The following is an 11,760-nucleotide window of genomic DNA, read 5'->3' on the forward strand; positions in this document are numbered from 1 at the left end:
GTTTCCTTGTGATTTCTTGGTTAGCACCTCTGACAAGTTCATAAAACAATATTAATGGATCAACCCACAAAACAAAAGATTTACATATTTTAGCAAGCTGAAAAGCAAATAAATTTGTAGTTAGCACTGAGACCAACAGAATAGCATGTTTGGGACAGAACGTTATATTTGCATTCAAGTTTGAGAAATGTCATTAATTTTTTTTTTAACTGGCATTAAGGATGGTGGCAAGTGTTAAGATATTTGTTCTCATTGGAAAATCAAAACATTCTGTTCTGAAGGGTGCTTTTTCTGAATGTTTGTTTGCCTCAGTAGGAACAATTTGCAGAAATGAGGCGAATTCTCAGAGTGTTTTCATGTTGCCGAATCTCTGTTCAAAAAAAGGCCAAAAAAAGCATTAGAGGGGTTCTCAACATTATTTACAAACTGTTACAGCAATTACAGTAAAATGGTACTGATTAAGATGGGTTTAAGGGGGCATCACCCTTGCAGTATCTCTGTGCAAAGCAATAGATCTACCTGAGATGACTTCTGGGTATTTCTAAAGTCTATGGTCTTTAGTTCATTTTCAGAACATTCTTCTTCAACGAATGGGGGTGGAACATTGATGATAATAGCCCCAATGTTTGTAGAAGACAAAAGAAGCAGGATTTACTCAGACAACAACATGCAGGTGCTGAGGTGTGGCTCAGATGGGCAGTAGGTGCAGCCAGCTGGTCAGGACAGCAATGGCAACACGTCTGAAAGGGACCTGCCTTCGGCCTCTTCTTCCCCCTCTCACTTCTTGCTCTTATTTTTTCTTCAATTGGTATGTCAGGTCCATCAATTATGAATTTTCACTGTGTCATTAACCTACATTTTAGAGGTTCCACCCTTCCATTTTGCCAGCCTGTGGCAGCTCCACTTGTGCAGCCCATTTAGGTTACCCAGGAGCCAGACTTCATACAGGGGACTGAGAGAGAGGAGACCCACATGAAAAGGCCATGAGTCTTTCAGACGGAGACAAGTGTCCTTCCAAAGACTGCACGTGGTTCCAGAGGAATTAGCATTAAAATAAAATGTTCGTTTATGGCAGTTAAAAAAATACACATAACTGGGAAGAACTCTCCCCCATAACATGGAAAAATATCAGCTATTGTGGGTTATTTGCCAATGATCCAGATTTTCATGAGCAAGCTTCTCTAAGCTCATTTGAAAATCCTCGTGAACTCTGCTGCCAGTCACACATTAGGTTCAGGATGAAAAGAAGCCCTGGAAGCTGCTGAGAATCCAGAGGGCTGCCAGTCCTCCCAAATCCAAGTGTGGGACTCAGCTGAGCTTTCCCCACCCCACAGAAAGCAGATGACATAATGTTTGGGCTCATTCTGTCCATCCCCCATGTGGTGGAAGCAGAGGCAGGGACCAGCTCACTTTTGTTTGCAAGTTTTCAGTCTGCAAGTTTGCAAAAGGGTTGGCAGAAGATCAGGTGTCTGTATCCACATTTTCTAGGAAGCCTAAGGCTGCTGTCCAGCTCCAGCTGGACAGTTGTCCACACTGTGGCACACAAACACACAGCTCCTCTGGGTGGCCACATGATGGGCTCAGCACACCTGCAGGTCACCAAGGTCACGAAAATATGCCTTGGGTTTTCCATGTTTTACACTTTGCCTGGCTATTTGTCCACAAGTTTGACAGCAGCCACATCTGTCCCTGTCCCTGTCAGGGGCTGGGGAACCTGCTCAGGTCTAAACCTTGGAGCATGAATAATGCATGTTACCAGCCTTATGTGCAGGTGACATTACCTGTGGGTAGATGTGTGCACGTGTCAGCTCTGGGGAGCTGATCCAAGCATGCAGCAGGGAGGGAAATGCTGCACATTGCACAAGCTCCCTGAAGTGAGGAGAGAGTGTAGGACCCCTGCCACAAAGTGCTTATTTGATTTCATTTTAGATAAGGACATTCCAAAGTTAAAATCCAAGCCTTGATAATGGTGATGAAAAATGAAACTAGTGTTGAATGCTCAATGCCATTTCTTCTTTTTTTTTTTTTTTCCACAAAGACATGAGCAAGTTCTTTTTAAATTATAAATAAAATATGATACCTGGAAAAGAAGGAAAATTCAGAGGTACAGCTCAGCCTCTTGACCTCATTGCCATGCAACTGAACAGCCAATACTGGGACACAATTCCAAGACAGACTGTGGGCATGTCCGTAGCTGTGCACAGCTGAGAAAATAAAAGACACAGCTAGGGCAATAACCCACATAAAGCATTACCTTTCCCCTCCACTCCAGCAGCTGGGGTGTCACTGATTTCCCCAAAGCCACAGACTAGAGGCCAGTGTCACCCCCAGCCATGGCAGCAGGACACGTGGGTGGCAGCAACCTCTGAGATGTGCTCATAAAGCCAGTCACCTCCTGATTTTCTTCTTGAGTAGATTTTCACAACTCCAGCTGCACAAGGTTGGTTGTACTGTGTGTTTTCCCCTGGTGCAGGTGATACTGGAGACCTGGAGGCATGGCTGAGGATGCCTGGGCAACCTGGGCTGGGCTGTTGCTGTTTCCAGGGGAAAGCTGCTCAGGGAGGATTTGGAACATCCAGCACTGATTTTTTGATGCCAGTGTTCAGAAGACAGATAGTTTGGGGGATTTGGGGTGTTCTTTTTTTGTTTAACAGAAACATTATTTTAAGTGATTCTTTGGAAGCACTGCTGATAAGCCTCAACACTGAAATGCAGGTTAATGGAGTAGGGGAGTAGGGAGTAATGGACACAGCCTCAGTTTTGGAAGAAAACCAACCAAGATCAACCTGGTTTAGCCACAAATCTCACACAGGCTAGCAGAGAGCCATCCCAGGCTGCTGTCTGCACAGAGAAGGTTTGGTCTTTCAAAACCTGTTGTGTGGAAATGTCTTTTGCAGTTTGCAAGGGACGAACAGTGACTAGCTTTGATGTAGATAGCTGGGGAGGCCACAAATATCTGCCACTGCTTTCCTCCCACCATCCCAATGCACAGGGGGAGGTAACTCAGGGAGAGAGGGAGAGGCACATGCATGTTTTCTTTGCTGCTGTTTCAGAATATGGTTTGTAAGTTTTAATTCTAGTGGTGGCCCGATGGTGTTGTCTGCTGGCAGATAACAGAATTGTGACCTGCAGCAGGTGAAGAAGAGCCACTTGTTGGGAAGCTCCCAAGATGTCCCACATCGAGTCCAGAAAGTCATGGTGCCTTTCTGAAGATGAAAAACTTTAAAAGAGTGATTTAAGGGTAAGAACACACACTGGCTCGTTCAGGCAGAAACACTCTACCCCCACTCTGAGCCTATCTTGAATATCTAATTATCAGGACTAATGACTGATTATGTGTCTCCAGTGTTCTCGACCTTTAATAATTCCTGTCCCAATATGCTTTACCGCTTTCCAGGGGAAATGTTATCTGAAGTGTGAAATTAACCATTCTTTTGTTATGAACTCACCACTTGGCCATAGCTGCTACATAGTTTCAAACCTGAAACATATTTGAACTGTTTCCAAGTTCATCTAGAGCGTGACCTTGTGTGTTTTAATAATTATAATTTCCTCAGTAAAGTACAACTCTAGAACTAGAGAAAAAAAATGTAGACAGCTGCAGGGATGGGGATGGCTGACCTTAATGATGAGCCTTATAAATATAGCAGAAGGAAAGCAATAAATCTACAAAACCAAAGTGCTTTCTCATTTTAACCCCTCGTATTCAGCAGTGCCCTGACAGTAGAGAGGAGCAGACCCTCCTGCAGGCTGCCCCAGTGACAGTGGAGACGGAAGAAGAATACAGAGGAGGTATCAGGTTGATTTTCCTTTTCCTGTTGAGCTGCTCCTGTGTCAGATTTTCACCTCCAGAGTGGTGCTGTAAATCAGCTGAAGGCAGCAGGATTTGCCTCTGCTCTGCAGAGCCCTGGGTATGCGTGCACATGTGAGTAATCCCGTTGGAATCAAGGACTTGCAGGAGGAGCGGGCACATGAGTAATGTTTTGTAGATACAAGGGCTGGAATCTGGGCCACATGGCTCAGGACAAAGAGACATGTCAGTTCTGCATAAATAACACAGGCACTCGGCTTCCAAACTTCAACCTACTTAGCAAGTGCCAGAGTCACTCTTTCCATCCCACGTCTCGGGAAGCAGGACCAGGACAGCAGGGTGACCTTCGCAGGAGCTGGGATGAGCCCAGGGACTGGGTGCTCCTGGCACCCAGGAGAGGTGGGTGCTCTGCAGCCAGCTGCCCTGACGGGACAGGGAATGGGATCTCACTGTGCAAGGGCTGTGCTTTGTGCCGTGATCTTGCTGGGAGCAGGAGTCTGCTGCAGCCTGCTGTAGGCAGCATCCCCGCTGCAGGGGAATTTGGACCGTAGCAGGAGGAAATAGCCTCTGTTTCTCCTCCAAACACTTTCCCTCTGTACAGCAATCAACGCCTAAAGCCTCAATGAAACAGGGCTAAATGACAATCAAAGGAGAGAGCCAGGGCGAGAGACCACCCAGGTCAGGGTGCATTTGCAGGCATGCATTGCTCCATGCAGTGTAAGACTTCTCTTAGGCACTTTTGGGAGATTTTACCGTAGGAATATGACTAACACAACACTTGGCAAAGCAAAGACTAATAGTGTGATTGTTCTGTCGGCTTCTTCCCTTCTTGAGTAATATCGTGCTGAGCAGTGTTTGAGTGAGAGATCTGAAAGGCCTTTTCATTATTGTATCGAAAACTCCTCTGACTGCAAATCTCTTAATCAAAGGACTTTTATGTAAAGTCACATTTTTTCCAAAACCAGAAAAGTTCAGGCTCAGAGCATAAACATTAGACTCATTATTTAGAAATAGCAAGTAAGTCCTTTGGGTTCTGGTATCAGATCAAAGCTAAAAAATTAAATTGCTTCAGAAAAAAAAAATTAGTTCATTTTGGGAATCAGCATATTTCTTGTTTGCTTTTTCATTATGGAGCTAAAAAAAGGAATAGTGAGATTCTGTCGGTGGTTTTAAAGTGTTTTCCAAAACTGGATGGATGCTGCATGCTAAGTACTTCCACAGTCTGTGGAGGCAGAAAATATTTTGTTGACATGACAATAAAAACATTCTGCAGACTTATCGAATTATTTTCTCCGTCACCATCCACAGCCACAAGAAAGCAGCATGACCCCCACACGTGGAACAGAAACCTGCTCTCAGCTGGCATTGCCTTTGAAATGAAGTGCTGGAATCTGCCCCAACACATGGAAGAAGAAATTTCTGTCCAGGTTGTGGGTGAGACCTGGGAAGAGGCCTCAGGTCCTCAGTGTCCCACATCCACACATGGCCTGACCATGTTGTCCCAAAAAAATCACTCCTTTTGGGACTGCCTGGTGGTAACCATTTTACTAATGGTGGTTTGGGCAAAGAAAATTAGTTTATTATTGCTAATGGGTTCAGCACCACTATTCTGGTCTCCAGTGCTGTCCATCTTCCTCCAACCCCACCCACATTCTGTCTCCTCCTTGCTTGTGGCCCCCACCTGGTTTTTAGGTTGTGGACACATAAGTGATGGAATTGGCTCTTGGCACAGGTGCAGGATGGAGATGTGGGGGTGGTAGAGAGCCATGTCCCACAGATCAGACCCTGCCAAGACAGACACTCCATCCATCCAAGACAAATCCCACCCTGGAAACAGCTGCTGCTGCCAGCAGCTCCCACCCTCCTGGTGGTGGTGGATGCTGAGTCCATGGTGCCCTCTGCCACGCTGACCATGTGATATCTTGAGAGAGGGAGCAAGGGGAGATGCCAGTCTGATATTTGGGATTGCTTTGTTATACCTTTGCCTTCTTAATTCTTTCCCCAGCACCCATTACCTGTTGTAATTCACAAGGCAAATGTGACCAACCATAATTCCTGCTGATTTTGCAAGTGCCTCAGAGAGAGGTGGGACTCTCAAGAAGTACTGAGGAGAGCAGGCTGCTGAGAGCTGAGGAATGGCAGCAATGCCCACATGTTTTCTGTTTGTGACACCATGGGAATCATTTAATCACACAGTGAGACCGGTTCACTCTACCTTTACACCAGTCCTTAAGATGTTTCCCTTATCTCTGACTTTCTGCAGATGGCTGGGGTTTTCCCTGCCTGGTTCCTCTGTCACCTACAGATGGCTTTCAGTGCTTAATCCTTGGGAAATGTGAGTTTCTCCATGACTCAGCCACAGTTTCCCTGCTTGGCTGTCACACAGTGTTTCATCTTTTCACTTCTCAGTCCCCATCTGTACAAGAGGTCAGTAACGAGAGGAAAACAAGCATAGCAGGGCCAGCTACACACAGATCCCCAAGTGTTGAGGGGCCATATAATTTCTTAAATGAATTGGTCACATGATACTCATGACACTCTTTTTTTTTCTTTTTCCTCCTTTACTGGGTAATTGAAACTTCATAGACATTAAGAATCTGAAACATGCGTAACAGTTCTTTATGTACAAACAGCTTTTTCTGTGCAAACTGAGGGGTTTGTGGGGAAGAGAGTTCTGTGAACACAGGAGCAAGCAAGCACCTGTTTCCCACAAGTGTTACAATTCCCACAACTGGCAGGAACAGTTGATGTTCAGGGTATAAATGCAAATTTTCCATTTCTACATCGCAGGATTATCTGCGCTGTCCCCAGTTAAACCTCCTCACTGAACATATAACTAAATCTTTCCAAATGGCCATGCCCTGCTCCCTCTAACAAGTTCTGCCTTCATCTGGCCTAACTTCTGCTCAAGTCTTTGCATTTCCTATGGGCTCCACACTTCAAGACCTCAATTAATCTCCTAGACTAGGAAATCTCCAACTAGAGGAGACAGGAGGCCCAAGCACATGGGTGGATGAGTTGTCCTCTGGGTCTTATTGAATGGGAGACACATGGGCCATCAGATTGGCACCATGCCAATGGAAAGGTCCCTTCTGAAGCCAGGGTGTGTAATTTGACCTTGTAAATTCAGTAACATGGGAAGCAATTACACAGAAATCCAAGCTGCAGCAGGCAAGGCTGCACTCTGCTGCTCTTGGGCAAATGACACGCAGTGAAAGTCAGGATTGAGCTGATGCTGAGCTGGCAGCAGTCCTTAGTCCTCTGGAATTCATGTCCTGTCTTCAGAAAGGAGGAATAATATATAAAAACCTCTTCTGGCCACCAGTTCCACGCTGCCACTCAGCCCTGACCCGTTCTTTGGGAAATTGCTACTTAAGGAAGGAAAATATAAATCAGTGTACATTGGAAAAACAACTTGAAACTCTGGCTCAAGGCAGGGAATCAGAGGAGAGCAGACTCCAAACTTTTCTGCTAGTTTAGTAAAACGGTGTGATATGGTCTATTAAGCAGGGGAAGTCAAAGACAAGCTGCCCTGCAGGCATTGCTGGACAATATGAAGGGACACCTGGGAAGAGACTTTCTGGCAGAAAGAACTGGGCTCAAGGAGGTAGAAGCGATCCTTTCTTTGATGTTATTTTCCTTAACTACATTCAGCACCATCTGATGGAGCTCACTGATCACACCATCACGCTTCCCACCGCGGGGGGATCGTGTGTTACAGACACTTGGACACGGAGAGCTGCTGCTGGAAGCCAAGAAAGCAGCTGGGAAAACACCACAGCCAAGGCAGCTCTGCACAGGCACCACCAGACAGGGTCTGGACACAGAGACCCAGCCTCCAATGACCCTGCACCCCAGGGACAACACAGCATCACATCATGGCAGGAAAGCTGATTTTGGGGAAATGGAAATAACACCAGCACAAATCACTCCCAACTGAATTGTTCATGGACCTTCAGGCACCATCAAAGTCAGGAGCACAGCAGGTTCGTGGCCAAATTCACTCACTCCATTCTCACACTGGTGGTGGGGGAGGGTCAGCAGTAAAGAGATGTTATTCTGTGTTTGAAGGAAACACTCAACCAGAGACTTATTTTTCTTTCTCTAAGAGAGTAAATTGGCCATGTCTGCAAATGAGCTGCAGGGATCCACTACAAACCCTGATAAAAAAATAATTTTATTTCATTGCAATCAGAAATTTCAGAATTTAGGGAGCAGAAAGTATTGATTTAAATAATTACACCATTTTATAATCTTATACTTAAAAGTGTCTGCCTGTAAATAGTGAAACAAAGGACATTATTAGTTTTGAGGAGAACATAAGAGTCTAAGACTCAGGAAGACTTCTGGTTCTCTGAAACTCCTAAGTGGTCACCAAATACCTTTTAAACTCTGACCTGCCTGCATTTTTGCAGGTGACAGAGATGTTCTACTTGTTTCTCATGCCCAGACTTCACCCTTCAGTGCTCCACTTGCTCCCTGCACACCTTGAGTCCTGGCTGTCACTCGTTGCCTCTGTGTCCTGAGCCCCTCTGAGCAGTTTTCATGTCTCTGGGCTGCAGTGCCTCTCTGTGTTTCATATCTGAACCTACCCCTTCCCTTCCATATCTGCACTTAAAAAGTATCTCTTCTTTTCTGGTATTACTTACTCCTAATCACTCTATAATTACATTGTGGAGCCCTGTCAAGCTCCCAGGAACAAAGCTCATATGAAGGATGCAAAAATGGACCTCTGTCTCAGGGCAAATTGTGCTGTGGCAGAGATGAGGAAGTTGTTTGATCATTAGCCTTATCTAGAACAAATTGCACATAATAACTTTTAATATTTTCTATCAGATTTGGTTCCTTAGACAGACACAATTTTTTTTAAATTAAGCTGCATTTAACGGAATCATCTCAGTATATCTGAGTCCCCAAAATAAGATACTTAAATGTGCATTGAGAAATAAACAAATCACTGTTCACTGAATGTGGCCCTTGTTTCTCTGCCCTTGACATAGGCTTTAGAACTCAAAACTTTTGTATTGACTTAAGATAAATGCTGCAAGACCATAAGCAATGCATTGTTCTTACGGTACCAAATAATCTAGTCCTTTTATTTAAATATGATATAAGTAATCCCAGAGCCAATGAAAGCATGGAATGACTAGGTGCTACGTTCCACAAATACTGTATTGCATAGAAGAGTTTAACTCCTTATCTGAAAAACAGTTGGCTGTGACCGTATTAACAATTATATTATCAGTTTTCCTTGGCAACATTTATGTGTCAAAATGTATCATGGGTTTCACAGCTTAGTTCCAGAAATAGGCTGCGGTCTGGGTGACATCATACCTTCCTCCATAAAACCCTTTTGTTTTTTATTTTTTGCTTTTCATCCTTCCATAAACACTTGTAGTCCCAGCCCTACACTGGACCCACTCAGGCCATTAAGGCATCCCAGCCCGGCAGGAGGGTTGAAAAGTTTACCAAAACAGCGCGTTTTGTGCCAGAGAGCCAGAGACGTCGCGGCTCTGCTGTGGCAGGGCAGGAGAAGCGCAGAGGCCGCGTTAAAACCGTGAGCACCGAGTGCTGAGGAGGCTCCAGGGGCTGTGGGTGACCCAACGGGGCTGTCGGTTCTCTGTGTGATGTCAAAGGATAAAAATGTGTCAGGACTGGGAGTCGCAATCCCTCCCTCCATCCGCGCCCGCCACGAGCTGCGCGATCGCTGCGCACGGGGCAGGAAGAGCTGAGAGCCTCCTCCCCAAAGCCTGGCTGGGGATTTAGAGCCTCCTCCCCAAAGCCTGGCTGGGGTTTTAGAGCCTCCTCTCCAAAGCCTAGCTGGGGTTTTAGAGCCTCCTCCCCAAAGCCTAGCTGGGGTTTTAGAGCCTCCTCCCCAAAGCCTAGCTGGGGTTTTGGAGAGCCTCCTCTCCAAAGCCTAGCTGGGGTTTTAGAGCCTCCTCTCCAAAGCCTAGCTGGGGTTTTAGAGCCTCCTCTCCAAAGCCTAGCTGGGGTTTTGGAGAGCCTTCTCTCCAAAGCCTGGCTGGGGTTTTAGAGCCTACTCTCCAAAGCCTAGCTGGGGTTTTAGAGCCTCCTCCCCAAAGCCTGGCTGGGGTTTTGGAGAGCCTCCTCCCCAAAGCCTAGCTGGGGTTTTTAAATCCTAAGGAACAGGATTCTCACAAAGGAAGCCTTACAAAGTGGCATTGTGAAACCTCATTGCAAAATTCAATTAAGTGAAGTTGCAAGCAGCTACGCAACACTGTTGTGTTGGAGTCTGGGTGCCATTTGGGTGATTCACCAACAAACACTGTGCTGCCTTTTCAATTTTTTTTTTTTTTTTGTGTGTGTCTTTTCAATTTTTTCAATAGTGGATATTAATGAAAAAAATTCTAAAATACTTTTATAGCATTCAAAGAAGAAGCAATATAAGGAATTCTGTCAATCCTTTCCTTCAAAAAGTAATGAAGGATAAAGTATAACTAAAAAGATATCATGTGTTATTATGGTCAGTTTCTTGTCTTCATAAAAGAAGCCACAGACCAAAACATTTTCCTTTATTTTTAAGGAGCAGTTTGCTGAATCTCAACATAACTGGCTTTTACCTTCAAAATCTAGGAAGTTATAAGATGGTGTAAAAAAAGAAAGCAAACAACCAAAGAAAATCCACTGCTGAATTGAAAAGTTGTCTTAGGAATCATTCAGGAAAAATAAAACAACTAAGCTAAACTTTGAAATTGAGTGTTTGGACCACATTAAGCTCTGGGACAGTATTACTCAAGTTTTAGCCATTCCAGTTTTGATTTCATTTACTTTGGAAAAGACTTCAGCAGCAGTGAAGTTAAGGCGCTCTGTCAGAAGCTGAAGAGAAGCTTTATAACATACTTTAAGATCTTTAGGGATTTTTTGGAAGCTTCTGTGTACTTCTTCATGCAAACAGCTCTTCACTGGACAAATAGCATCAGAATATTGGGATGTTCCTATCAATTCGTACAGAAGTTTGGAAATGACACACAGCCCAAAATAAAGATATATTTAAAAATTTCTTGGCTTTTTTTCTTTTTCATTTCCTTTTTTTTTTCCCCTTCAAAAGCCAGCGGCATAATTAAAAGAATAGGAGAGAGGGGGAGAGAGAGAGGGGAAAAATACAGTGGAATTGTAGAACAAACAAGATGGCAAAATAACACAACTATTTTTTAATAAGCTGGGAATTTGCCTCAGTATGCAATTCTTGGAGGAGAGGAAGTTTCTGTGAGCTGGCCAGATTCCCCGTTGCAGACATATGGACACCTGGAGGAAAAGACAAAAGAAAGTTTTATTCTTGTATAATCCTAAGGTTACCTTTTTGTGACAAGGATAAGTACCCCTTATTAAGGAAAGCCTGAAAGATTTCAGAACCTGTAAATTGTAGCTTTTACTGGTTAAATGATAAAGAAGTATAAACCTGGGATCTTTACTCTTCCTGTGAAAGCAGGATAGGTCCTTTAACATTGATGGAGCTACAGAGTTTGAAAGTTGTTTTTGAGAGGATAATGCAACTGATGAAAATAAAATACACTGAGAAAAGCAAAGGAGAGATGGGGAGGCAGAGGAAAGGAAAATTCCATAAATAAAACCTATATTTGAGTTAAGCTCTTCTTGATCTTTAATGAGTTATGTTTCCTAAGGGAAGAGAGGAATAAGAGCTGTGATGAGGGAGACAAATACTTGTTGAACATTCAGAAGATATTTTCCAGGGTCCCAGCCTCGAGGCTAAAGGGTAACAGAGCTGGACTCACCCAAGGGAAAACACAAGATTAATGAGGAGAGCTATAAAACCCAGAAGAGAAGAGAAATGCAGAGGTATGTTCCTCTCACTGAGACTCAGCATGGGATAGAGGAGGATTAGAACCTAAACATTGCTCATGTGTCAACTTTTCTTCAAACCTAAGCTGTGGAAAGCTTCTTAGCTCTGGGATGATTTTGTTGGTCTT

At 44.3% G+C, this 11,760-nt stretch overlaps 1 long non-coding RNA gene across 1 annotated transcript; it reads left to right on the forward strand.

Moving 5' to 3' along the window:
- Positions 1 to 3,764: 3,764 nt before the first annotated feature.
- LOC140685097 (uncharacterized) lies at positions 3,765 to 8,780 on the forward strand. The gene is made up of 2 exons (XR_012058302.1): positions 3,765 to 4,210; positions 5,120 to 8,780. It is a non-coding gene; the product is annotated as an uncharacterized lncRNA (long non-coding RNA).
- Positions 8,781 to 11,760: the final 2,980 nt, after the last annotated feature.

Source organism: Taeniopygia guttata, chromosome 14, assembly GCF_048771995.1.
Source record: "Taeniopygia guttata chromosome 14, bTaeGut7.mat, whole genome shotgun sequence".
NCBI classification, from domain to species: domain Eukaryota; kingdom Metazoa; phylum Chordata; class Aves; order Passeriformes; family Estrildidae; genus Taeniopygia; species Taeniopygia guttata.